Here is a 23,670-nt window from a genome sequence, read left to right on the forward strand (position 1 = left end):
TTACTAATAAACGTCTTTTCTAAAAATCTAATAAAACGCAATATTCCATATGCATCAAACATTTCACATTGTTATATATTTATATATTCTCTTTCTTGGCAAGAGTATTATAACCCTCCCCCCAAAATACCAAACATTCCTCCTCCCTCTTCTTCCTAACTCCCAATCTTAGTGATCTGCCATTCATTACAGTAATGCGGGCTTTACACGAGACGATCTATTGTGCGATGCGTCGTCTGGGTCACGGTTTTCGTGACGCACATCCGGCATCGTTCACGACGTCTCGTGTGACACCTCCGAGCGACGCAGTATCGCTCACAAATCGTGAGTCGTGTACTCGTCATTTAATTTTAAAATATTGTTTATTTAACATGGCGCCGGTTATTCATCATTCCCGTGGTAACACACATTGCTCCATGTGACACGCCGGGGACGATGAACACAGCTTACCTGCATCCCGCGGCACCCGCCGGCTATGCGGAAGGAAGGAGGTGGGCGGGATGTTTACGTCCCTCTCATGTCCGCCCCTCCGCTTCTATTGGCCGGCGGCTGTGTGACATCGCTGTGACGCAGAACGTCCCTCCCCCTTCAGGAAGAGGATGTTCACTGCCCACAGCGAGGACGCTCAGCAGGTAAGTCCGTGTGATGGGGGTTTCATGACTTTGTGCGACACGGGCAGCGATTTGCCAGTGACGCACAAACGACGGGGGCGGGTACGATCACTCGTGCAATCGCACGATAGATCGCATCGTGTAAAGCCCGCATTACTTTCAGCGCATAATCTCCATGTCTGAACAATGTCTGTAACTTCTCTATACTACAATAATAAACATGTTCATATTACAAATTACTATTTCCATCTACAATCCATTCCTTCTTTGTGGGAACATCTGATGTGATCGAGTTTTATAATCACTTTCCACTAAGTTTAGTAGTTTTTTCCTCATCATTGGGAACTGACTCCTTTCTCTATTCCCCAATACACATATTATAGGTTCTAAGGGGACTTTAATTGTAAATGCGAAGGGCTGCTGATAAGTCTTTGACTTTGTGATTTTTTTTGTTTCTATGGTAACGAATGTTACATCACATGAAAGCCTTAGATGTCTAATATATGTTTTCAAACTTTTGTGTTTGTTGCCTATGGCAACAGTGTTTACACACGAGGGAAAACAAAATGGCGGAGTCTAATGCAATATTCTCAGTAACTGAGAGCAGAGGAGTGATAAAATTCTTGTTTCTGCAAGGAAAGTCCAAAAAGGATATTCATGGTGATATGTCGCAGACATTGAGGAATCAATACCCTTCATATTCCACAGTTACGAACTGGGTTGCCAAATTTAAAACTGGCCACTTCAGCACCAATAATGAGGAACGTCCTGGACGACCGAGACTGGTTGTTGTTCCGGAGATCATCGATGCTGTGCACAATCTCATACTGGAGAATCAACAAATTTCAGCTAAAGTAAGAGCTTCCTCATGTCCAAATGTTCATGGATAATGAGACAAACATGTTCACGGGAAATCCCCATAATGCATGCTATCTGCAAAGTGGGCCCCAAATGTTTGACAAGAAATCAGGGAAGCATGCGAGTGAAAACTTCCCGGTCCATTTGTCAGTGTTTCCGGACTAATAAGAACTTCCTTGATCGACTGGTTACTATGGATGAGACCTGGATTTATTTGTATGACCCTGAAAACAAGCAGCAATCAAAAGAGTGGGGGCACAGTGGTTCTCCTCGTCCAAAGAAGTTCAAGGGGCACAAATCAGCCACTAAGGTGATAGCGTCTGTGTTCTGGGATAAAGAGGGTGTGCTGCTAGTGGACTACCTTCAAAAGGGTTCCACCATCAATCCAAGGTATTACATTGAACTTTTGGTTAAATTTAAAGGTAAGGTGTCGCGGATTTATATAATCCAAACAATGATTACTTGTAAGGTAACATGCAGTTATAATGTTATCTTGCTTTAAATAAAGATGTCTTTCCGTTTTTATAATCCGGGAAAGCTGGCAATGGGGGCTGCCATTTTACATTCCAAGTTCTAGCACGACAGTGCAGGCTCGATTTACAGCACCTCATGGACATAGGCGAAAGTGGTCAGATTCCGATCCTATTAGTTCTATTACAACTGTCCTGCTGTGAAACGGTAACGCATATGTGGGCTGCCCAATTCACAGCCGTGGGTGTGTTCAGCCAACGTTTTTCCATAGCTCACGCTTTGGGCTGGGCCGCATTTTTCCCCTACAGCCAGGATCTGAAAGAGCAAGCAGTACCATCCTAACAGATCCTAGAACAGTGCCGTTACTGACAGCTGGAGCGGCGTGCAGCGGTTAAGGAGCGGCATGCAGTAGTGGATTACCCTCTCCAATGACACCCCCTCCCCCTCACTCTACCTAGCCCCGCTCTCTCCCCGACGCTGGCGTGCATGCAGCAGAGCTGTGTGTGTGTTTGTGTGCGCGTATGCAGAGCATGTGAGTACCGGTGCCCCTCCCCCCAGTGCCGCTGCTACCGTCTCCAATGACATCCCCCCACTCTCCTTACTGCAGCCACTACTAGCGTGCATGCAAAGCAGTGCGTGAGTACCGTTGCCCCTCCCTTGCCACTGTGTATCTAATCCTCTCTTATGTGATACTGTCTGCTGAGTTGCTGTATCTAAACTTATCCTGTCTGATACTGTCTTCTGAGCTGTGTATATAATCCTGTCCTGTGTGGTACTGTCTGCCGAGTTGCTGTATCTAATCCTATCCTGTGTGATACTGTCTGCTGAGCTGTGTATCTAATGCTATCCTTGGTGACACTTTAACAGAGAGAGATAGCGGAGAGGGGTTTTAGATAACCGCGCCAGAGATCCCAGATGTAAGCTTGAATCAATGTACTCTTTATTTCAGCATAGGTCTACGCGTTTCAGGGGTCTCAGCCCCCTTCCTCAGGACCAGCAAGCACAAGATACATCAATCTTGTGTATCTTGTGCTTGCTGGTCCTGAGGAAGGGGGCTGAGACCCCTGAAACACGTAGACCTATGCTGAAATAAAGAGTACATTGATTCAAGCTTACATCTGGGATCTCTGGCGCGGTTATCTAAAACCCCTCTCCGCTATCTCTCTCTGTTATCTGCCAAATCGGGGTACTGCTGCCGTTGATCTATATATGCGGTTACAGGAGTTGTGCCTTTCACAACCCCAATCGGTGAGTAGGATTACTTCTCATTATACCCCCTGTTTATCAGGGTAAGACCCTATGTGCTTTTTTTCCCACAGGTTCCTTGCCTTTGTGGTGACACTTTAGACATTTCTGCTCACAAGCAAAATGGCTCCGCACTGTGATCCTAAATTACCTTCTCTTATCCTTTTGGAAACCCCAAGGTTGGGAGGGGGAGGTGACATCACACACAGGAGAGCAGATTCTGCCCACTTTACTGCAGCTGTAATGTGAGATATTTCTACAGTGGGATTTCTGTAGGATTTCAGCAGCTGCTCCCCCTAGTGTTTAAGAGTGGAAAATATCATTTATTTTTTTATTTATATTTTGCTCAATTAACAACAAATAATACTATTTAAACAAAACATTAATACTTTCCTTTTTATCAGTTATTTAAAAAATTTTTTTTTATGACACCTTCCTTTTAAGGCAGCTCTGAAGGCCAAAGGCGTGGCAAACTATCCAAAGTAATCTTGTTCCTGCAAGACACCGCCTCCGCTCACACTGCACAAGCGACCACGGCAAAACTGGCAGAGCTGGGCTTTCAGCTGGTTGACTACCCACCTTATTCACCAGATCTAGCTCCCTCCAACTCATCTGTTTAAAAACCTAAAGAAACACCTCATGGGTACCAAAGGTCACACCATTTCTGATGCCATGGCTGCTACGGATGCCTGGTTTGAGGCACAACTAAAATTCTTCTTTTTGCTTGGCTTACAGAACTTGGAATACCGATGTAAGAAGTGTGTTGACATCAGTGGAGAGTGTGTGGAATGAATGTAAAGTTCATCATCCTATCTCGTTTCTTTCTGGGAAAAGCAAAGACTTATCAGCAGCCCCTCATACTTACTAAATTGCCCCAATAACCTGACATCCAAAACATTTTTTTCCCAATAAAGTCTGAGTATCTAAACTAATGTTCTTCATTTCTGATCCTCCATTTACTTTTTGGTCGCCTAACCTGTTCCCTCATTATGGCATTATATATCTTGGATACAATACTCTTATTACTACAATTTCTCACTAACAAAGCTTTAAGTGTTCACTAATTTTTCCACAAGTATATCCATTATTCCTCTGTAAGGCCTGACATAATAATGTAAGCCTATTCTCTTGGCCTTTTTGTTTTTGTTCTTTTTAGATAATATGACCTCCTCGTTGTTTTCCTTCCTTTCCTCGGCTGTTTATTTCACCACACAAGGTCCTTGATGACATTTTCTATGATTTTAACCCCTTCATCCCCAGCCTGTTTTCACCTTTGTGACCGGCCTTTTCTTGCAATTCTGACCAGTATTACTTTATGAGGTTATAACTCTGGAGCTTCAAGAGATCTCACTGCTTCTGAGATCCTCTTTTCGAAATATATTGTACTTCATGACATTTGTAAATTCAGGACAATTTTTTTTTTTTGCATTTATTTGTGAAAATATCGTAAATTTGGTCAAATTTGTAAAATTTCGCAATTTTCAAACTTTTCATTTTTATTCTATTAAACCAGAAACTTATGTAAAAAATTAGTTAATAAATAACATTTCCCACATCTCTACTTTACATCAGCGGAATTTGTGAAACACATTTTTCTTTGTTGCTCCATTGGGAGACCCAGACAATTGGGTGTATAGCTTCTGCCTCTGGAGGCCACACAAAATATTACACTTTAAAAAGTGTAACCCCTCCCCTCTGCCTATACAGCCTCCCGTGGACCACGGGCTCCTCAGTTTTATGCTTTGTGTGGAAGGAGGCACACATCCACTCATAGAAAAAAAAAAAAGATTTCTCATACATAGTATGACGGATGGAAGAAAAGAGGTTCCCTATGGGGTCCCCTGCATGCTCCCTTCTCACCCCACTATGTCGGCGGTGTTGTTAAGGTTGAGGTACCCATTGCGGGTACAAAGGCTGGAGCCACATGCCGTCTCCTTCGCCATCCCTTATGCGGCTCTGGGAGAAGTAGGAGCCTCACCGGTCATTCACCTGCTGAGACCGTGCTCCATCCGCAGCCCCTGGTGGAACCTGCTGGACCGGAGCGTTTTCATCCCCAGGCACCGGGCCCTGCACCTTGAAGGTACTCTGTGTCCCCAAGTGGGGACGGTACGGGGAGAGAGGTCGCCTTTCTCCCCAGTAGCGCCGTCCGTTGTTTTTTCATCGGACTTCCGCGCCGACCGTGCCTGCTGGCCGGGCACGGCCTTAAATTTAGTCCCCGGCTTCATCGCGGCCTAGTCGCGAAAAATCCCGCCCCGGGCCTGCCTGTCAGGGGTAAGGGCGGGATTACCGACAGAGGGCTGGAGCATCTTTGCATGTCTCCCCTCCCCTCTAATGGACCACTATGGGGCCTCCAGATTCCCGCCTTTGGCCGGCGCCGCCCATGGCTCCACTCCCCCCTTGAGAGCTCCGGCGGCCATGTTTGGCATTCTGCCGGTGTATGCTGCAGCTGCACAGCTCTACAGCTCCGGGGGACCCACGACAGGGAATCTGGAGGACACCAGCGGTTGGTAAGCCGCACCGATCACCCGGTGCTGGTTCCCCTAGGGTGCCGTGAGATATATATATATATATATATATTATATATATTCGGAACGGCTGTATAACCCTTTCCCATATACCCTCAGTGGTCGCTCTCCTGAGGGACACTTATTGCTTACAGCATGTCGTCCACAAGGAGCAAAGCCCCTAAGGCACAGGTTTTTTTCGCAGCCTGTACCTCTTGTGGGGCTATGTTGCCTGCGGGATCCACCTACCCTCACTGTGATCAATGCTCGACTCCTGCCACGCTTGCTCAGCCGGAGCCTAGGACACTTGTGGGCCCCTCGGCTCATGTAGATCCCCCTGCTCCTCCTGAGCAGGCTGCAGGGACAGAGTCACCGTCATTGGCCTCTTTCGCTGAGAAACTCTCTCAGTCACTTTCTCAATCCATTGCACAGTCTATGGACAAATGGTCATCTAAGCTCCTTGAGGCATTGCAGTCCAGACCGGGCTCTTCACAGGCACCGGCCCCTGTTAGTTTGTCTCCTCCAGGGCCTTCTCGGTCCGCGCCGCAGAGCGCTCCCAGGATAGCCCCTAGGTCCCAGGCGGAGGACTCCTGCCCGGATCGCAGTCCCAGACCGGCTAAGCGGCCTCGCTGGGACTCTTCCCCGGCCTCCTCACGCTGCTCTGGATCTCAGCTTGAGGACTCTCAGGATGACGAGGCGGACGTGGGAGCTCAGGGCTCTGACCCTGACTTCGCCCTCAACCTTGATACCCCTGAGGGGGACGCCTTAGTAAATGATCTTATTTCGTCCATCAACCAGGGGTTGGATCTCTCTCCCCCGCCTCCACCTGTAGAGGAGTCGGCTTCTCAGCAGGAGAAACACCAATTTCGATTCCCCAAACGTACGCGCAATACGTTTTTTGATCACTCTAACTTCAGGGACGCTGTCCAGAAGCCCAGAGCGGTCCCGGACAAGCGTTTTGCTAAAAGGCACTCTGACACGCGTTATCCCTTTCCACCTGAAGTCGTTAAGGGCTGGGCACACTCTTCCAAGGTGGATCCTCCAGTCTCTAGATTGGCTGCTAGGTCCGTTGTGTCTGTTGCCGATGGCTCATCCCTGAAGGATGCCACTGACAGACAGATAGAGCTCTTGGTGAAGTCTATCTATGAGGCCATGGGCGCGTCTTTCTCCCCGGCCTTTGCGGCTGTGTGGGCTCTCCAAGCAATCTCGGCTTGTCTGACTGAGATTAATGCTGTCACACGGAATTCTGCTCCGCATGTTTCTTCCTTGACCTCTCAGGCATCAGCTTTTTCGTCCTACGCCATGAACGCCGTCCTGGACTCCACTAGCCGTACGGCTGTAGCATCTGCTAACTCCGTGGCAGTCCGCAGGGCCATGTGGCTGCGCGAATGGAAAGCAGACTCTGCTTCCAAAAGGTTCTTAACTGGTTTGCCTTTTTCTGGCGAACGTTTATTTGGCGAACGATTGGATGAGATTATTAAGGAATCCTCGGGAAAGGACTCCTCCTTACCCCAGTCCAAACCTAAGAGACCTCAGCAGAGAAAAATCCAATCGAGGTTTCGGTCCTTTCGTCCCTCCGCCAAGCCCCAATCCTCTTCGTCCAACCGGCCGGAGAAAGGCCAGAGGAACTTCTATGCGTGGCGGTCCAAGTCACGCCCCCAAAAGGCCGCAGGAGGCACTGCCTCCAAGACGGCCTCCTCATGACTCTCGGCCTCACCTAGCCACATCCTCGGTCGGTGGCAGGCTCTCCCGCTTTGGCGATGCCTGGTGGCCACATGTTCAAGACCGATGGGTGAGAGACATTCTGTCTCATGGTTACAGGATAGAGTTCAGCTCCCGACCTACGGCTCGTTTCTTCAGAACCTCTCCACCCCCCGCACAGGCCGAAGCACTTTTTCAGGCAGTGGACGCTCTAAAGATCGAAGGAGTTGTGATTCCCGTTCCCCTTCAGGAACGTGGTCGCGGATTTTACTCCAACTTGTTTGTGGTGCCAAAAAAGGACGGGTCATTCCGTCCCGTTCTGGACCTCAAGCTACTCAACAGACATGTGAGAACCAGACGGTTTCGGATGGAATCTCTCCGCTCGGTCATCGCCTCGATGTCACAAGGAGACTTCCTAGCATCGATCGACATCAAGGATGCTTATCTCCATGTGCCGATCGCACCCGAACATCAACGTTTCCTGCGTTTCGCCATCGGGGACAAACACCTCTAGTTCGTGGCATTGCCTTTCGGCCTGGCGACAGCCCCACGGGTTTTCACCAAAGTCATGGCATCCGTCGTGGCGGTCCTGCACTCTCAGGGCTACTCGGTGATCCCCTACTTAGACGATCTCCTAGTCAGGGCCCCTTCTTGGGTGGCGTGTCAACAAAGCCTTACCGTCACTCTGGCGACTCTCCAGCAGTTCGGGTGGATCATCAATTTCCCAAAATCCAAGTTGACACCGACCCAATCACTGACTTACCTCGGGATGGAGTTTCATACCCAGCCAGCGTTAGTCAAGCTACCGCGGGACAAACAGCTTTCTCTGCAGGCGGGGGTGCAATCACTTCTTCGGAGTCAGTCACACCCCTTAAGGCGCCTCATGCACTTCCTGGGGAAGATGATTGCAGCTATGGAGGCAGTGCCGTTCGCGCAATTCCATCTACGGCCACTCCAATGGGACATTCTTCGCAAATGGGACAAGAGTGCGACTTCCCTCGACAAGAACATCTCTCTTTCCCTTGCAACCAAAACATCACTTCAGTGGTGGCTCCTACCCACATCTCTGTCTCGGGGAAAATCCTTCCTACCCCCAACCTGGGCCGTGGTCACCACGGACGCGAGCCTGTCAGGTTGGGGAGCGGTTTTTCTCCACCACAGGGCTCAAGGAACCTGGACTCTGATAGAATCGTCCCTTCAGATCAATATCCTGGAGATAAGGGCAGTATATCTAGCCCTATTGGCTTTCCATCGGTGGCTGGAGGGCAGACAGATCCGAATCCAGTCGGACAACGCCACTGCCGTTGCCTACATCAACCACCAAGGCGGCACTCGCAGTCGTCAAGCCTTCCAGGAAGTCCGGCGGATTCTGCAGTGGGTGGAAGCCACAGGCTCCACCATCTCCGCAGTTCACATCCCGGGCGTAGAAAACTGGGAAGCAGATTTTCTCAGTCGTCAGGGCATGGACGCGGGGGAATGGTCTCTGCATCCAGACGTGTTTCGAGAGATCTGTCGCCGCTGGGGAACGCCGGACGTCGATCTCATGGCGTCGCGACACAACAACAAGGTCCCGGCCTTCATGGTACGGTCTCAGGATCACAGAGCTCTGGCAGCGGACGCTTTAGTCCAGGATTGGTTGCAGTTTCGACTGCCTTATGTGTTTCCCCCTCTGGCGATGCTGCCCAGGGTACTACGCAAGATCAGGTCCGACTGCCGTCGCGCCATTCTCGTCGCTCCAGACTGGCCGAGGCGGTCGTGGTATCTGGATCTGTGGTATCTCACGGTGGGTCAACCGTGGGCACTTCCAGACCGCCCAGACTTGCTGTCACAAGGCCCGTTTTTCCATCTGAATTCTGTGGCCCTCAACCTGACTGTGTGGCTATTGAGTCCTGGCTCCTAGCGTCTTCAGGGTTATCTCAGGATGTCATTGCCACCATGAGACAAGCCAGGAAGCCAACGTCCGCCAAGATCTATTACAGGTCTTGGCAAATCTTCCTATCCTGGTGCGCTGATAACGGCTTTCCGCCATGGCCGTTTGCCTTACCCACATTCCTTTCATTCCTACAATCTGGAATGGACAAGGGTTTGTCCCTCGGCTCTCTCAAGGGCCAAGTATCGGCGCTATCCGTGTTTTTTCAAAAGCGTCTAGCCAGGCTTCCGCAGGTCCGCACGTTCCTGCAGGGGGTCTGCCACATGGTCCCACCTTACAAACGTCCGTTGGAACGTCCGTTGGGATCTTAACAGGGTCCTGACGGCTCTTCAAAAGCCGCCTTTTGAGCCGCTGCGGGATGTCTCTCTCTCCCGTCTTTCGCAGAAGGTGGCCTTCCTGGTGGCAGTCACATCACTTCGGAGAGTGTCTGAGCTTGCAGCGCTGTCATGCAAAGCCCCCTTCCTGGTTTTTCACCAGGATAAGGTGGTTCTGCGTCCTGTCCCGGAATTTCTCCCTAAGGTGGTATCCCCTTTTCATCTAAATCAGGATATCTCCTTGCCTTCCTTTTGCCCTAATCCAATTCACCAGTGTGAAAAGGATTTGCACTCTTTGGATCTAGTGAGAGCACTCCGGTTCTACGTGTCTCGCACGGCGCCCCTGCGCCATTCAGATGCGCTCTTTGTCCTTGTCGCTGGCCAGCGTAAGGGCTCTCAGGCCTCCAAGTCAACCTTGGCTCGGTAGATCAAGGAACCGATTCTCGAGCCCTACCGTTCTTCTGGGCTTCCGCTCCCTTCAGGGCTGAAAGCCCATTCTACCAGAGCCGTAGGTGCTTCCTGGGCATTGCGGCATCGGGCGACGGCTCAGCAGGTGTGTCAGGCAGCTACGTGGTCTAGTCTGCACACTTTCACGAAGCACTATCAAGTGCATACCTATGCTTCGGCAGACGCCAGTCTAGGTAGGCGAGTCCTTCAGGCGGCGGTTGCCCACCTGTAAGAGGGGGCCGTTTTCGGCTCTTTTGATTGAGGTATTCTTTTACCCAGCCAGGGACTGCTCTTGGACGCCCCAATTGTCTGGGTCTCCCAATGGAGCGACAAAGAAAAAGGGAATTTTGTTTACTTACCGTAAATTCCTTTTCTTCTAGCTCCTATTGGGAGACCCAGCACCCACCCCTGTGCCCTTTGGGCTGGTTGTTCTTTTGTGTACACATGTTGTTGATGTTGAATTGTTCTTTTGGTTCATGGTCTTCAGTTCTCCGAACATCCTTCGGATTGAATTTACCCTAGACCAATTTATAAGTTTTCTCCTTCCTGCTTTTGCACCAAAACTGAGGAGCCCGTGATGCACGGGAGGGTGTATAGGCAGAGGGGAGGGGTTACACTTTTTAAAGTGTAATACTTTGTGTGGCCTCCAGAGGCAGAAGCTATACACCCAATTGTCTGGGTCTCCCAATAGGAGCTAGAAGAAAAGGAATTTACCGTAAGTAAACAAAATTCCCTTTTTTTTTGTTAGGAAGGGTTCAAAGTTCATCAGCAATTTCTAATTTTTCCACCAAAATTTACAAAACCATTTTTTAGGGACCAACATCCCATTTGAAGTGATTTTGAGAGGCCTAGGTGACATAAAATTCCACAAAGTGACTCCATTCTAACAACTGCACCCCTCAAACTGCTCAAAACCACTTCCAAGAAGTTTATTAACCCTTTAGGTGCTTCACAGGAACCAAAGCAATATGGAAGGAAAAAATTAAAATTGTACTTTTTCCCACAAAAATGTTACTTTAGCCATAACATTATTACAAAGTGTTGCAGAATTTCTCCTAAGTACGCTAATACTACATATGTGGCAGAAATCTACTGTTAAGGCGCATGTGGCAGTGCTCGGCAGAGAAGGAGCGCCATATTTGAGTTCAGATTTAGTTGGAATGGTTTGCAGGTGCCAGGTCACATTGGCAAAGCCCCTGAGGTGCCAGAAAAGCAGAAACCCCCCCACAAATGGCCCCATTTTACAAACTTAACCCCTCTATGAATTCATCGAGAGGTGCAGTGAGCATATTAACACTACAGATATCCAATTATCACAAGGGGAATAAGCACAAATGGCCCGGTAATGTGATATAAACTACATAGCAAGATACCATAACGTGGAAAAAAATCCTTAACACCAGAATAGAGTGATATCACATAGCATAAGGAATAGAACAATAAAAAAGTCCTAAAATGTAACTTTTAATAAATTCAACGATAAAAAATGACCTAGGTCCATTTATAAAACACACAATAAAAGAACATGAAGCATTACATTTGGACCACCAAGGTAGTTTCGCTCCTTTTAAATAAACCTTCCAACTGTCACCAAATGTCAATTAGCCTCGCTCTATGCGCCTTTCGCAGCAGAATAAGTCATAAGGGCTATTGATGAACTAAAGTTTGGTAAATCTCCTGGCTTGGACGGTTTGTCAAATGATTACTATAAAAAGTATTAATATCTTCTAGCCCCCTCGTTAGTCAGAGTCTTTAATCAGGCAATCCTATGTTATTACTACAGTATTATTATGTATTATTATAGCGCCATTCATTCCATGGCGCTTTACAAGTGAAAAGTTTATAGATAAAAAACAAGTACAATAATCATGAACATTACAAAAACAGACTGGTACAGGAGGAGAGAGGACTCTGCTCGCGAGGACTCACAGTCTACAGGGAATGGGCGAGGGTACAATAGGTGAGGCCAAAGCTGGTTGCGCACTGGTGTACTAGCCTGAGGGTTATTGTAGGTTGTAGGCTTTTCGGAATAGGTGGGTCTTCAGGTTCCTTTTGAAGCTTTCCACAGTAGGTGAGAGTCTGATATGCTGGGGTAGAACATTCCAGAGTATGGGGGAAGCGCAGGAGAAATCTTGTATGCGATTGTGGGAAGAGGAAATAAGAGTGGAGTAGAGAAGGAGATCTTGTGAGGATCTGAGGTTGCGTGCAGGTAGGTATCGGGAGACTAGGTCACAGATGTAAAGAGGAGACAGGTTGTGGATGGCTTTGTATGTCATGGTTACTGTTTTGAACTGGAGTCTTTGGGCATCTTTCCGTTTGACTCTGCCTGCATCATTTAAGATTCACAATGTCTTCCATAAGTCCTTGTTGAAGAAACATGTGGAGCCAGCAGTTCCTGCAGCAGCGCCTCCTGACCCTGTTTTGGTACAAGGGGATCTGGAGTATGAGGTTGAAAAAATTCTGGATTCCCGTCGCAGTAGGCATCAGCTTCAGTACCTTGTGAAATGGAAGGGTTATGGACAGGAGGATAACTCTTGGGTTGTGGCTTCTGACATTCATGCGGACAGGTTGGTTCGCGCCTTCCATCATGCTCATCCCGAGCGACCCGGTGGCGTGGGTGAGGGTTCGTTGACCCCTCCTCAAGGGGGGGATACTGTTGTGAATGTTAGTTATGTTTTGGCTGCTGGGAGGCTCCCTCTGGTGGCCGGGAATGGTTTGGACTTGGACCAGGTGTGTTGTGCAGTGGGTGTTTCCTTTGCTAACTATCTGCTTATTTAAATCCTGGTCTGATTGCAGGCTGTTGCCGGATGTTAGTTGTTCTTTGTATCTCCAGCCTGCTTCATCCTGCTCTACACCACATCTTCCCCAGATACGTGTTTGCTCTTTATTTATTGTCTGGTTCTTTTGTTTATCTGGGTTTGTCATTTGCTGTGGTTGGTTTCAGTTTATTTGCTTGCAGGGATTTTCCCCCTTAGTGGATTTTTGAGGAACTCCCTGCAGTTCTGTGTGGAGTATAGCTCCTTTGGGTCCATGTGTTTGTGGCTTGTTGACTTTGTTATGATTCTTGTTTTCTGTTCATTGGTATGACAAGGGCACCTGGTATAGGACGGAGTTCAAATCGTGCGATCTGAGGGCCTTTTTGTACTATCAGGAAGTTGGAATTTTGCAGGGTTTTTCTCTGGCCACCATCAGTCCCTTTCCTGTCCTTTCCTATTTTAGTCAGCGGGGGCCTCACCTTTTGCTAATCCTGTCATCTACCTGTGTATTGTGTTTTTCCTATATCACCGCAGTCTTTGAATGTGGGGGGCTAGCTATTCTTGTCTATTTTCTGAGGCAGAGAGTTATTCATCTTTCCTACCTTTAGGATAGCTAGCTTCTCCGGCTGGGTTCGCGGTGTACAGGATGTTAGTTCACCCCTCGGCTACTTCTAGTTGTGATGGTTAGTAAGGGGATGGCGGCCAGATTAGTTGCCAATGCTCTTGTCACCTTTTGACAATGATTTGTGGTGGTCTTCCATGGTTCCGGATCATAACAGACGTGTGTCACAAGCACGAGATTATGGGCGGCGCTGTGATTGCATCGCAAGTGCCCGCCCATAATCTCGTGCAGCAGGACAAGATGGGAAATAGGTGACGTCGGGTCATCTGGCCAGCAAGTGCTTGCGCAGAACGCTGGAGGAAGAGGGGAAAGTGCGATCACGAGGTTATGGGCGGCACTTGCTGATGACACACAGCGCCGCCCATAACCTCGTGCCTGCGCAAAACGTCAGCAGCGGTCACACGTGCTGTCACGCTCCCGGTGTCCCAGCAGCCCTCCTTACCCACTGAGCCGGTTCCTGCATCGCACCACCGCTCTGTACCCACTGATCCAGTCGCACCTGCATCGCACCACCGCTCCGTACCCACCGATCCGGCCTCACCGTCATTGCACTGCTCCTTACCCACTGATCCACTCCACGTGTCCACCGGTCATGGCTGCCGCTCGTGCTCTCCTGTGTCCTGCTCCTGGTCTCATGAGTCTGACTCTGAGTATTAGCCTCATGCCTCTGTATAGGACCAGGCCGCGCCCACTCTCCTGGTTTTATGGACCCAGCACACCTGAAGCAGGATGTGACATACGGCTGTGCTGGATATATAAGACTGGCCTTTCCATAGGGGCGTTGCCTGATCAACGTGTCTAGAAGCTTTGTCTTTTGTGCTAGGTGCTCAGGCCCCCTGGTGCCGTGTCCTGTAGACTTCTTGTCTTTGCTCCCTGGTACCTGTGCCTGTCTTCCTTACCGTCCTGAAGAACTTTGTGACTCTGCTGACCTGGTTATACCTGTCCCGGCCACGCCAGTGCTCCGGCTGCCGTGTACCCTGCCCTCCGGTGGGATACTCGGTCCAGTGGATCCACCTTCTGGGCTTACCAGTCCTCCCTGCCCTGACACGTGCACACAGTGCACAGTCCCGCTACAGTCGCACAGCGCATGCGCGGGACCACGGGCGCCCAGGGGCGGCGTCCTGAGATATGAAATTCAGCGTTGGGGGGCGGCGTAAATCTGCTGGAGGAACAGCAACGGTCACCAGAGAGCCCGCCCCCATGGACCATTTACAAAATTTACATAGCAAAAGGTACAAGTTTATAAAGTATTTAATTTGGTTTAAAAGGGGCCACAAAAAGTACAGGAACCTTGCTAGAATGCAGCCCAGGAGCTGCAGAGGGAGAAACTTTTAGGTTTAAAGCAAAATTTCCGATGACAGGTTCCCTTTAGAAGCAAACGATGGGAGAAATTATTGCACAAATGATTTCTCTGCTCATGGATTAGCCGGGCAGCGGAGTTGAGGATAGATTGAAGGGGTGATTAGAGCGTTGGAAGGAAGACCGCCGAGGAGGGTGTTGCAGTAGTCTAGGCGGGTGATAATGAATTAGTTAGCACATTGTGTGGCAGAGTGATCTATAATCTCACTGCTCTTACAGTAAAGAATCCCCTGATGATGGTGAAGCATTTTTTCTCTAGAAGTATAGGATGACAATGCCACTAGTACAGGAGTAGAAGGCAAAAGATCAGTAGGAAAATCTCTTCTGTACTGTCTATTTATATATCTGTACATATAGGTGTACATCTTTTTCTTCATCGTTCCTATGGGAGACCCAGACCATGGGTGTATAGCTTCTGCCTCCGGAGGACACACAAAGTACTACACTAAAAAGTGTAGCCCCTCCCTCCGAGCATATACACCCCCTGGTTAACCAAATATAGCCAGTTCAATGCTTTGTGTTCAGGAGGCATACATCCACACATGCATTCTCATCTGATTTTGATTTTTGGAAAGAGTTTGAAGAAAAGCGGGTCCAAGCCTGGACTCCCGGCATGTCCCTTCTCACCCCACTGTGTCGGTGGTGTTGTTAAGGTTGATTTCAGGGCTGGAGCCTTACATGCCGCGCTCCTTCACCATCCCTCCGGGGCTCTGGCTTGAACTGGGAGCCAGCACGGTTCTCCCTGCCTTGCAGGAGACGGTCTCCATCCGCAGCCCTTTCAGGATCCCGCCGGACGGAGCACTCATCCCTCAGGGACCTGGCCCTGCGTCTCACAAGCTAAGTATCTGAGACGTTATTATCGGGGGGTCCCTTGTACTTTATTGTTGGGGAGAGTGTGCTGTGTATCTATTGTGACATTTCCGGCCGGTTCTCTGGTTTTTACCTGAGAACCGCGCCGATGGTGCCTGCTCGCCGGCCGCATCGTTAAATTTAGGCCCCGGCTTCGCCTGAGGCCTAGTTTCGTTTTCACTGCCCCTGCATGCCAATCATGCAGAGGGACAGTGCGGCTCCGCCCAGCGACTGTTCAGAACAGGGGAGGGACACTCCTCTCTGAGGAAAGATTCCCTCCCCTGTATACCTCCTTGGCCCTCCGATCCCGCTCTTAGAGTTGGCCCCGCCCCCTCTCCTCGCTCCGGCGCCATTTTATCAGCGTTCTCATGCATGTCTGCATAACCACATTGTGACAGCGATCGGCGCTGGCCATCTCTCTGGGGGTCCGGGCTGTGGGATCTGGAGGGCACAGAGATGTCTCTATGTCAAACGGTCTGGCAAGCCACAACCTCCGGTTGTGGACCTGCTTATATACACTGTTTATATACTCTGCTGGGGGTCATTCTGGCCAGAGCCCCCACTTCAGCAGCATGTCTCACATCAGAGCAAGGCTGCAAGGCTGTACTTAATATGCACTGCATGTAGGCTCGTACTGCCTGTACCGAGCACATAACCACATTGTGATGCCTGCTCTAACATAGTGGTGCCTCAGCCTGGAGGCTCATCCCCAGTGGTCCCTCCGGCTGCTCCGGCTCCGGTGGCTGAACCCCCGGCTTGGGTAGAATCCCTCTCTCCAGGGGACAGCTGTCCCGGACACTGCTGAGCATGCATCAGCCCCCTTCTCAGGGCGCTTCTGCTGCTACGGCTCGCTCAGCAAAGCTCACAGAGGATTCTTCATCTGGTCTCAGACCCCGTCCTCCTAAAATGGAGACGCAGGGTCCCCTTTCCTTCCTCGTCCCGCGGCTCTGGTTCACGAGCTGACTCGCAGGACAAGGAGGATGCCTTTACTGGGGGCTCGGACGCTACTCCATGTACCTCATTGATCTGTCCGAAACTGACGCAGATGCTAATGATTTAATTGCGTCCATTATATTTGTACTGGACCTCAATCCGCCTGTATCAGGGGAGCAACCCTCTCTGGCAGAAAAGCATCAGTATACCTTGCCTAAGAGAACAAGGAGTGTGTTCCTTATCCACTCCAGCTTTTCAGGCCACTGTGACCAAGCCCAGAGCCTGTCCTGACAGACGCTTCCCAAAGCGTGGTTCTGATGACCGTTTTCCGTTTCCACCAGAGGTGGTCAAGGAGTGGGCTCATTCACCAAAGGTAGACCCTCCGGTGTCTAGACTCTCAGCCCGGAAAGTTGTATCAGTGGCTGATGGCAACTCCCTTAAGGATTCCACTGTCCGCCATCTGTATATGAGGCGGCAGGGGCCTCGTTCTCCCCATCTTTTGCAGCAGTGTGGGCTTCAGAGCCATCTCTGCTTCTCTAGAGGAGATGCATTCCCTCACCAGGGACTCTATGCCCGAGATGGTTGCCTTAACTTCCAGGTCTTCAGCCTTTTCATCCTATGCCATGTCTGCCATGCTGGAGGCTCCGCACTGCGGTGGCTTCGGCCAATTCTCTCGCTATCCATAGGATCCTGTGGCTTCGAGAGTGGAAGGCAGACGCTTCTTCAAAGAAGTTCCTTGCTGGGCTCCCATTTGCTGGGCCCAGGCTGTTCGGTGTATAACTGGATGAAATTATTCAGGAAGCTACTGGCGGGAAGAGTACTTCCACGCCACAAGCCAAAACCAGGAACCTGTACAGGGCAGGAACCAGTCGAGGTTTCGTTCCTTTCGTTCCTCCAACTGGTCGTCCTCTAAGCCCTCGGCCTCGTCCACTAACTCAGCCAAGGACCAAAAACCCAACTGGCGCACGAAGCCGCGTCCTCAGAAGACCGCAGGAGCTGCTGCCACTGAGGCAGCCTCCTCTTGACTATCTGGCCGCGCTAGCAACGTCCTTGGTCGGTGGTAGGCTCTCCCGCTTGGCGACATGTGGTTTCAACACGTCTCCGATCAGTGGGTGCGGGATATCATCTCCCACGGCTACAGGATAGAATTCTATCCAGCCCGCCAAACAGATTTTTTTCTGTCAACTCCCCCCTGCTCCAAGGCCGCCGCCTTCTCTCAGGCCGTGGCATCCTTGCAGGCCAACGGAGTAATTGTACCGGTTTCCGCCTGGGAACGGTTCAGAGGTTTCTACTCAAATCTCTACCTAGTCCCCTAAAGGGACGGTTCCTTCTGGCCCATCCTGGATCTCAGGCTTCTCAACAAGCATGTTCAGGTGCGGCTTTTTCGCATGGAGTCTCTCCGATCAGTCATTGCCTCAATGACCGAAGGAGATTCCTTGCATCCTCGACATCAGAGATGTCTATCTGCATGTGCCAATTGCAGTTTCGCACCAGCGTTGGCAACGTTTTGCAATCAGAGAGGAACATTTCCGATTCATGGCTCTTCCCTTCGGGTTAGCCATGGCCCCTCGAGTATTCATCAGGGTCATGGCAGCAGTGGTTGCGGTTCTGCACCTCCAAGGGTTGGCATCCCTTTTCCTGGACGGCCTTCTAGTCAAGGCTTCATCCTGTGCAGACCGTCAGCGGAGTGCCTCGCTCACTCTCGCCACTCTAGTCCAATTCGGGTGGCTTGTCATTCTGCCCAAGTCCACTCTGACTACGACCCAGAAGCTCACGTACCTAGGGATGCAATTCGAGACTCTGCCGGCACTTGTGAAGCTGCCTTTAGTCGAACAGCAGTCCCTCCACTAGCGGTGCGCTCTTTGCTGAGGCCCCACCGTCATTCCATCAGGCACCTAATGCAGCTGCTGGGTCAGATGGTGGCGTCAATGGAAGCGGTTCCCTTGCCCAGTTCCATCTGCGTACTGCAGCTGGACATTCTCCGCTGTGGGACAAGCGGACTTCCTTCTTGCACAGGTTAGTGGCTCTGTCGCCACATACCAGGGACTTCCTTCAGTGGTGGCTTCGGCCCCTCTCTCTTCAGGGACGCTCCTTCCTGGCCCCGTCCTGGGTGATCCGCACCACGGATGCCAGTCTATCCGGCTGGGGAGCGGTATATCTCTACCACAGAGCGCAGGGCACTTGGACTCCGTCCGAATCAGCCCTCTCGATCACTGTGCTGGAAATCAGAGCTGTGCTTCTAGCTCTCTTGGCCTTTCACCACCTGTTGGCGGGCAAGAACATTCGAGTCCAGTCAGACAACGCCACAGCGGTTGCCTACATTAACACCAGGGCGTGACACTCAGCCGCCTGGCACTGTTGGTATCCTTCAGTGGACGGAGGATTCCAGGTCCACCACATCCGCAGTCCACAACCCAGGCGTGGAAAACTGGGAGGCAGATTGTCTCAGCCGTCAAACCGTGGACAGCGGCAAGTGGGCTCTGCATCCGGCAGTGTTTCGTTTAATCTGCCGCAAGTGGGGCACTCCGGAAGTGGATCTTCTCTCCCACGATCCTCAGGCCTTTGCAGCAGACGTGCTGGTTCAAGATTGGTCCCAGTTTCGTCTGTCTTACGCGTTTCCCCCTCTAGCTCTTGCCCAGAGACCCGCGCAAGTTCAGAATGGGGGGCCGTCGGGTCATTCTCATTGCCAGACTGGCACAGGCGAGCTTGGTACCCTGACCTGCTCCATCTGTCCGTTGAGGTGCTGTGGCATCTCCCGGACCGTCCAGACCTTCTCTCACAAGGTCCGTCTTTCCGCCAGAATTCTGCGGCTCTCAGATTGACGGCGTGGCTCTTGAGTCCTGGATCTTGACGACTTCTGGTATCCCTCCTGAAGTCATCTCCACTATGACTCGGGCTCGGAAGTATTCCTTGGCCAAAATCTATCACAGGACCTGGAGAATTTTCCTGTCCTGGTGTCGCCCTTCCGGCCATGCTTCTTGGCCTTTTTTCCTTGCCGACCCTCCGGTCCTTTCTACAGTCCGGTCTGCAGCTAGGACTATCCCTCAATTCCCTCAAGGGACCGGTCTCGGCTCTGCCAGTGTGTTTCCAGCGGCGTATCGCCCGGCTGGCTCAGGTGCGCTCCTTCATACAGGGCGCATCTCACATCATTCCACCTTACCGGCGGCCTTTGGATCCCTGGGACCTTAATCTGGTCCTCACGGCTTCCAGAAACCCCCCTTTTGAGCCTCTTAGGGAGGTTTCTTTGTCTCGTCTTTCACAGAAAGTGGTCTTTCTAGTGGCCATAACTTCCCTCGGGAGAGTCTCTGATTTGGCTGCACTCTCCTCGGAGTCACCTCTTTTGGTTTTTCATCAAAACAAGGTGGTTCTCTGTCCGACTCCGGACTTCCTCCCTAAGGTGGTTTCTCCTTCCACCTTAACCAGGACATTTCCCTGCCTTCCTTTTGTCCGGCTCCTGTTCATCGCTTTGAAAAAGCGTTGCATATCCTGGATCTGGTGCGGGCGCTCCGGATCTATGTGTCTCGCACCGCTGTTCTTAGGCGGTGCACCTCTCTTTTTGTGCTGACCACAGGTCGGCGTAAGGGCCTCTCGGCTCTAAGCCGACCCTAGCTCGTTGGATTATGTCGGCCATTTCCGATGCCTACCAGTGTACTCAAGTGCCTCCCCCCGCCGGGGGATCAAGGCACACTCGACCAGAGCTGTCGGTGCCTCTTGGGTTTCAGGCACCAGGCTACGGCTCAGCAGGTCTGTCAGACTGCCACTTGGACTAGTCTGCATGCCTTTTCGAAGCACTACAAGTGCATGCTCATGCTTCGGCAGATGCGAGCTTGGGCAGACGCACCCTTCTGGCGGCTGTCGCCCATTTTTGCGAAGTTAGGTTTCGCCTACTTCTCAGTTTTCTGTTTATTCCCACCCATGGACTGCTTTGAGACGTCCCATGGTCTGGGTCTCCCATAGGAACGATGAAGAAAAAGAGAATTTTGTTTACTTACCGTAAATTCTTTTTCTTATAGTTCCATAATGGGAGACCCAGCACCCTCCCTGTTGGCAGTTTCTTGTTCCGCGTGTTATCACCGGCTGTTGTTGTAGACAGAGGCTCCGGTTGTTCCGGTTCTTGCTCTATCTCTACTTGTGGGTGGCTACTCTCCTTCAGCTTTTGCACTAAACTGGCTATATTTGGTTAACCAGGGGGTGTATATGCTCGGAGGGAGGGGCTACACTTTTTAGTGTAGTACTTTGTGTGTCCTCCGGAGGCAGAAGCTATACACCCATGGTCTGGGTCTCCCATTACGGAACTATAAGAAAAAGAATTTACGGTAAGTAAACAAAATTCTCTTTTTTCCAGACTGAATGACCCCAAGTTTCATAACCTGTTTTGTCAATGCAATACTGCAGATTATCATCATATAACTGACTGTATGGTAGAGGTCAATGGCAGTAATACTACATAAGAAATAAAGTTCACATTACAAATTTTTTAGTAACTGTTTTATCCATTTGCAGCTATGTTACAGCCTCTAAAATGCTGCTGCTGTGCAGGGGTTTGCAGAGAGTGACAGCCAACCAGAGAGATGGAGCAATAAATACAGAGAAAGTAAAAGAGTTGGTAGCTGCCCTGTGTGCCTCTATGGAAAGAAAGTTCCAAAGAATGGAATATAACACTATACTGTCAGAAACTACACTACTTGACCCGAGGTTCAAAAAGCTGACCTTTAGTGATAATAGAGCTGTTGATGAGGCACTGCAAAGAATAACAGCAGCAGCGAGATGCAGCCTCACCAGCCAGCCACCTCCATCAGGAGGCCCAGAAGATGAAGTGGGAGCAGGGGCTCCACAAGTACAACAACCATAAATGTCTGCTGTTTCGAGGGTCTTGCGGGAGGCTGATGCTGGGGGAGGCTGGGAGGAGGGAGGCTGATGCTGGGGGAGGCTAGGAGAAGGGAGGCTGATGCTGGGGGAGGCTGGGAGGGGGGAGGCTGATGCTGGGGGAGGCTGGGAGGAGGGAGGCTGATGCTGAGGGAGGCTGATGCTGGGGGAGGCTGGGAGGCAAGAGGCTGATGCTGGGGGAGGCTGATGCTGAGGGAGGCTGGGAGGAGGGAGGCTGATGCTGGGGGAGGCTGGGAGGAGAGAGGCTGGGAGGAGAGAGGCTGATGCTGGGGGAGGCTGGGAGGAGAGAGGCTGATGCTGGGGGAGGCTGATGCTGGGGGAGGCTGGGAGGAGGGAGGCTGATGCTGGGGGAGGCTGGGAGGAGGGAGGCTGATGCTGGGAAAGGCTGGGAGGAGGGAGACTGATGCTGGGGGAGGCTGATGCTGGGGGAGGCTAGGAGAAGGGAGGCTGATGCTGGGGGAGGCTAGGAGGGGGGAGGCTGATGCTAGGGGAGGCTGGGAGGGGGGAGGCTGGGAGGAGGGAGGCTGATGCTGAGGGAGGCGGATGCTGGGGGAGGCTGGGAGGAAAGAGGCTGATGCTGGGGGAGGCTGATGCTGGTGGAGGCTGGGAGGAGGGAGGCTGATGCTGGGGGAGGCTGGGAGGAGAGAGGCTGATGCTGGGGGAGGCTGGGAGGAGAGAGGCTGATATTGGGGGCAGAGAGGCTGATGCTGGGGGCAGAGAGGCTGATGCTGGGGGAAGCTGGGGGATAGAGGCTGATGCTGGGGGAAGCTGGGGGAGAGAGGCTGATGCTGGGTAAAGCTGGGGGGGAGAGGCTGATGCTGGGGGACGCTGGGGGGAGAGAGGTTGTTGCTGGGGGGGCTGGGGAAGAGAGGCTGATGCTGGGGGAGAGGCTGCTGCTGAAGGCGGGGGAGAGAGGCTGCTGCTGGGGGAATGGGAGAGAGGGGCCAATGCTAGAGACAGAGGACAAGGGTTGAGGGATAGTGCAATGACAAAATCGATGGGGGGAGTGTAAGGACTCAGAATGAGAGGGGGGCAGCATTGGGAGCTCATTATGGAGAAGGGGCAGCATGTGTGGGCTCAGTATGGAGTGGAGCAACGTAGAGGAGTCAATATCAAGAGTGGGGTAGTGTGTGTGTGGGGGGGGTGTCTCAGCATAAGCGTTAATGTGGTGGTCTTAGTATGATGAATGGGGCAGCATGGAGGTGTCATTATGGAAAAGAGGAAGGCAGCATTAGGAGCTCATGGAGAGGGGCAGCATGCATGGGACATTGTGAGGAGGGGGCAGCATGCATGGGACACTGTGAGGAGGGGGCAGCATGCATGGGACACTGTGAGGAGGGGGCAGCATGCATGGGACACTGTGAGGAGGGGGCAGAATGCATGGGACATTGTGAGGAGGGAGCAGCATGCATGGGACATTGTGAGAAGGGGGCAGCATGCATGGGACATTGTGAGGAGGGAGCAGCATGTATGGGACATTGTGAGGAGGGGGCAGCATGCATGGGAAACTGTGAGGAGGGGGCAGCATGCATGGGACATTGTGAGGAGTGGGCAGCATGAATGGGACATTGTGAGGAGGGAGCAGCATGCATGGGACACTGTGAGGAGGGGGCAGCATGCATGGGACATTGTGAGGAGGGGGCAGCATGCATGGGACATTGTGAGGAGGGGGCAGCATGCATGGGACATTGTGAGGAGGGGGCAGCATGCATGGGACATTGTGAGGAGGGGGCAGCATGATGTGAGGTCAATGTGAAGATCATATTTCATAATTGAGGAAGGTGTGGTGGGTATAATTTATAAGGGAGGGCAGTGTGTAGTTTATTAGGGGCAGTGTGACAGTCACAGTATATAAGTGGGGATGGTGGGAATATTTTATACTCATGCTATGTTTTGATGTGCCTGTGGTGATCCCCATTGCGGGGGGTTATTGCCCTTCGTTTCTCCTTGATACTTTTTCAAATGTTTTACAGAGTAGATTTGCCTTAAACAGATGTCGTGTGCGAAAACTCATAGTGTTACGTTGTCACTAAGGGGCGCGACCACTTAAAGTGCCTAGGGCAGCATGAAGGCAAAATACAGCCCTGGCAACAGGAGATGCTGCAAGAAGAAACCCCTAAGCAGATGCATTGCTAGAAGTAAGATCATATCTTGAGGAACCCTTGATCCAAAGAGCAGCAGAC

The sequence above is a fragment of the Anomaloglossus baeobatrachus genome, assembly GCF_048569485.1.
Source record: "Anomaloglossus baeobatrachus isolate aAnoBae1 chromosome 5 unlocalized genomic scaffold, aAnoBae1.hap1 SUPER_5_unloc_14, whole genome shotgun sequence".
Classification (NCBI taxonomy): Eukaryota; Metazoa; Chordata; class Amphibia; order Anura; family Aromobatidae; genus Anomaloglossus; species Anomaloglossus baeobatrachus.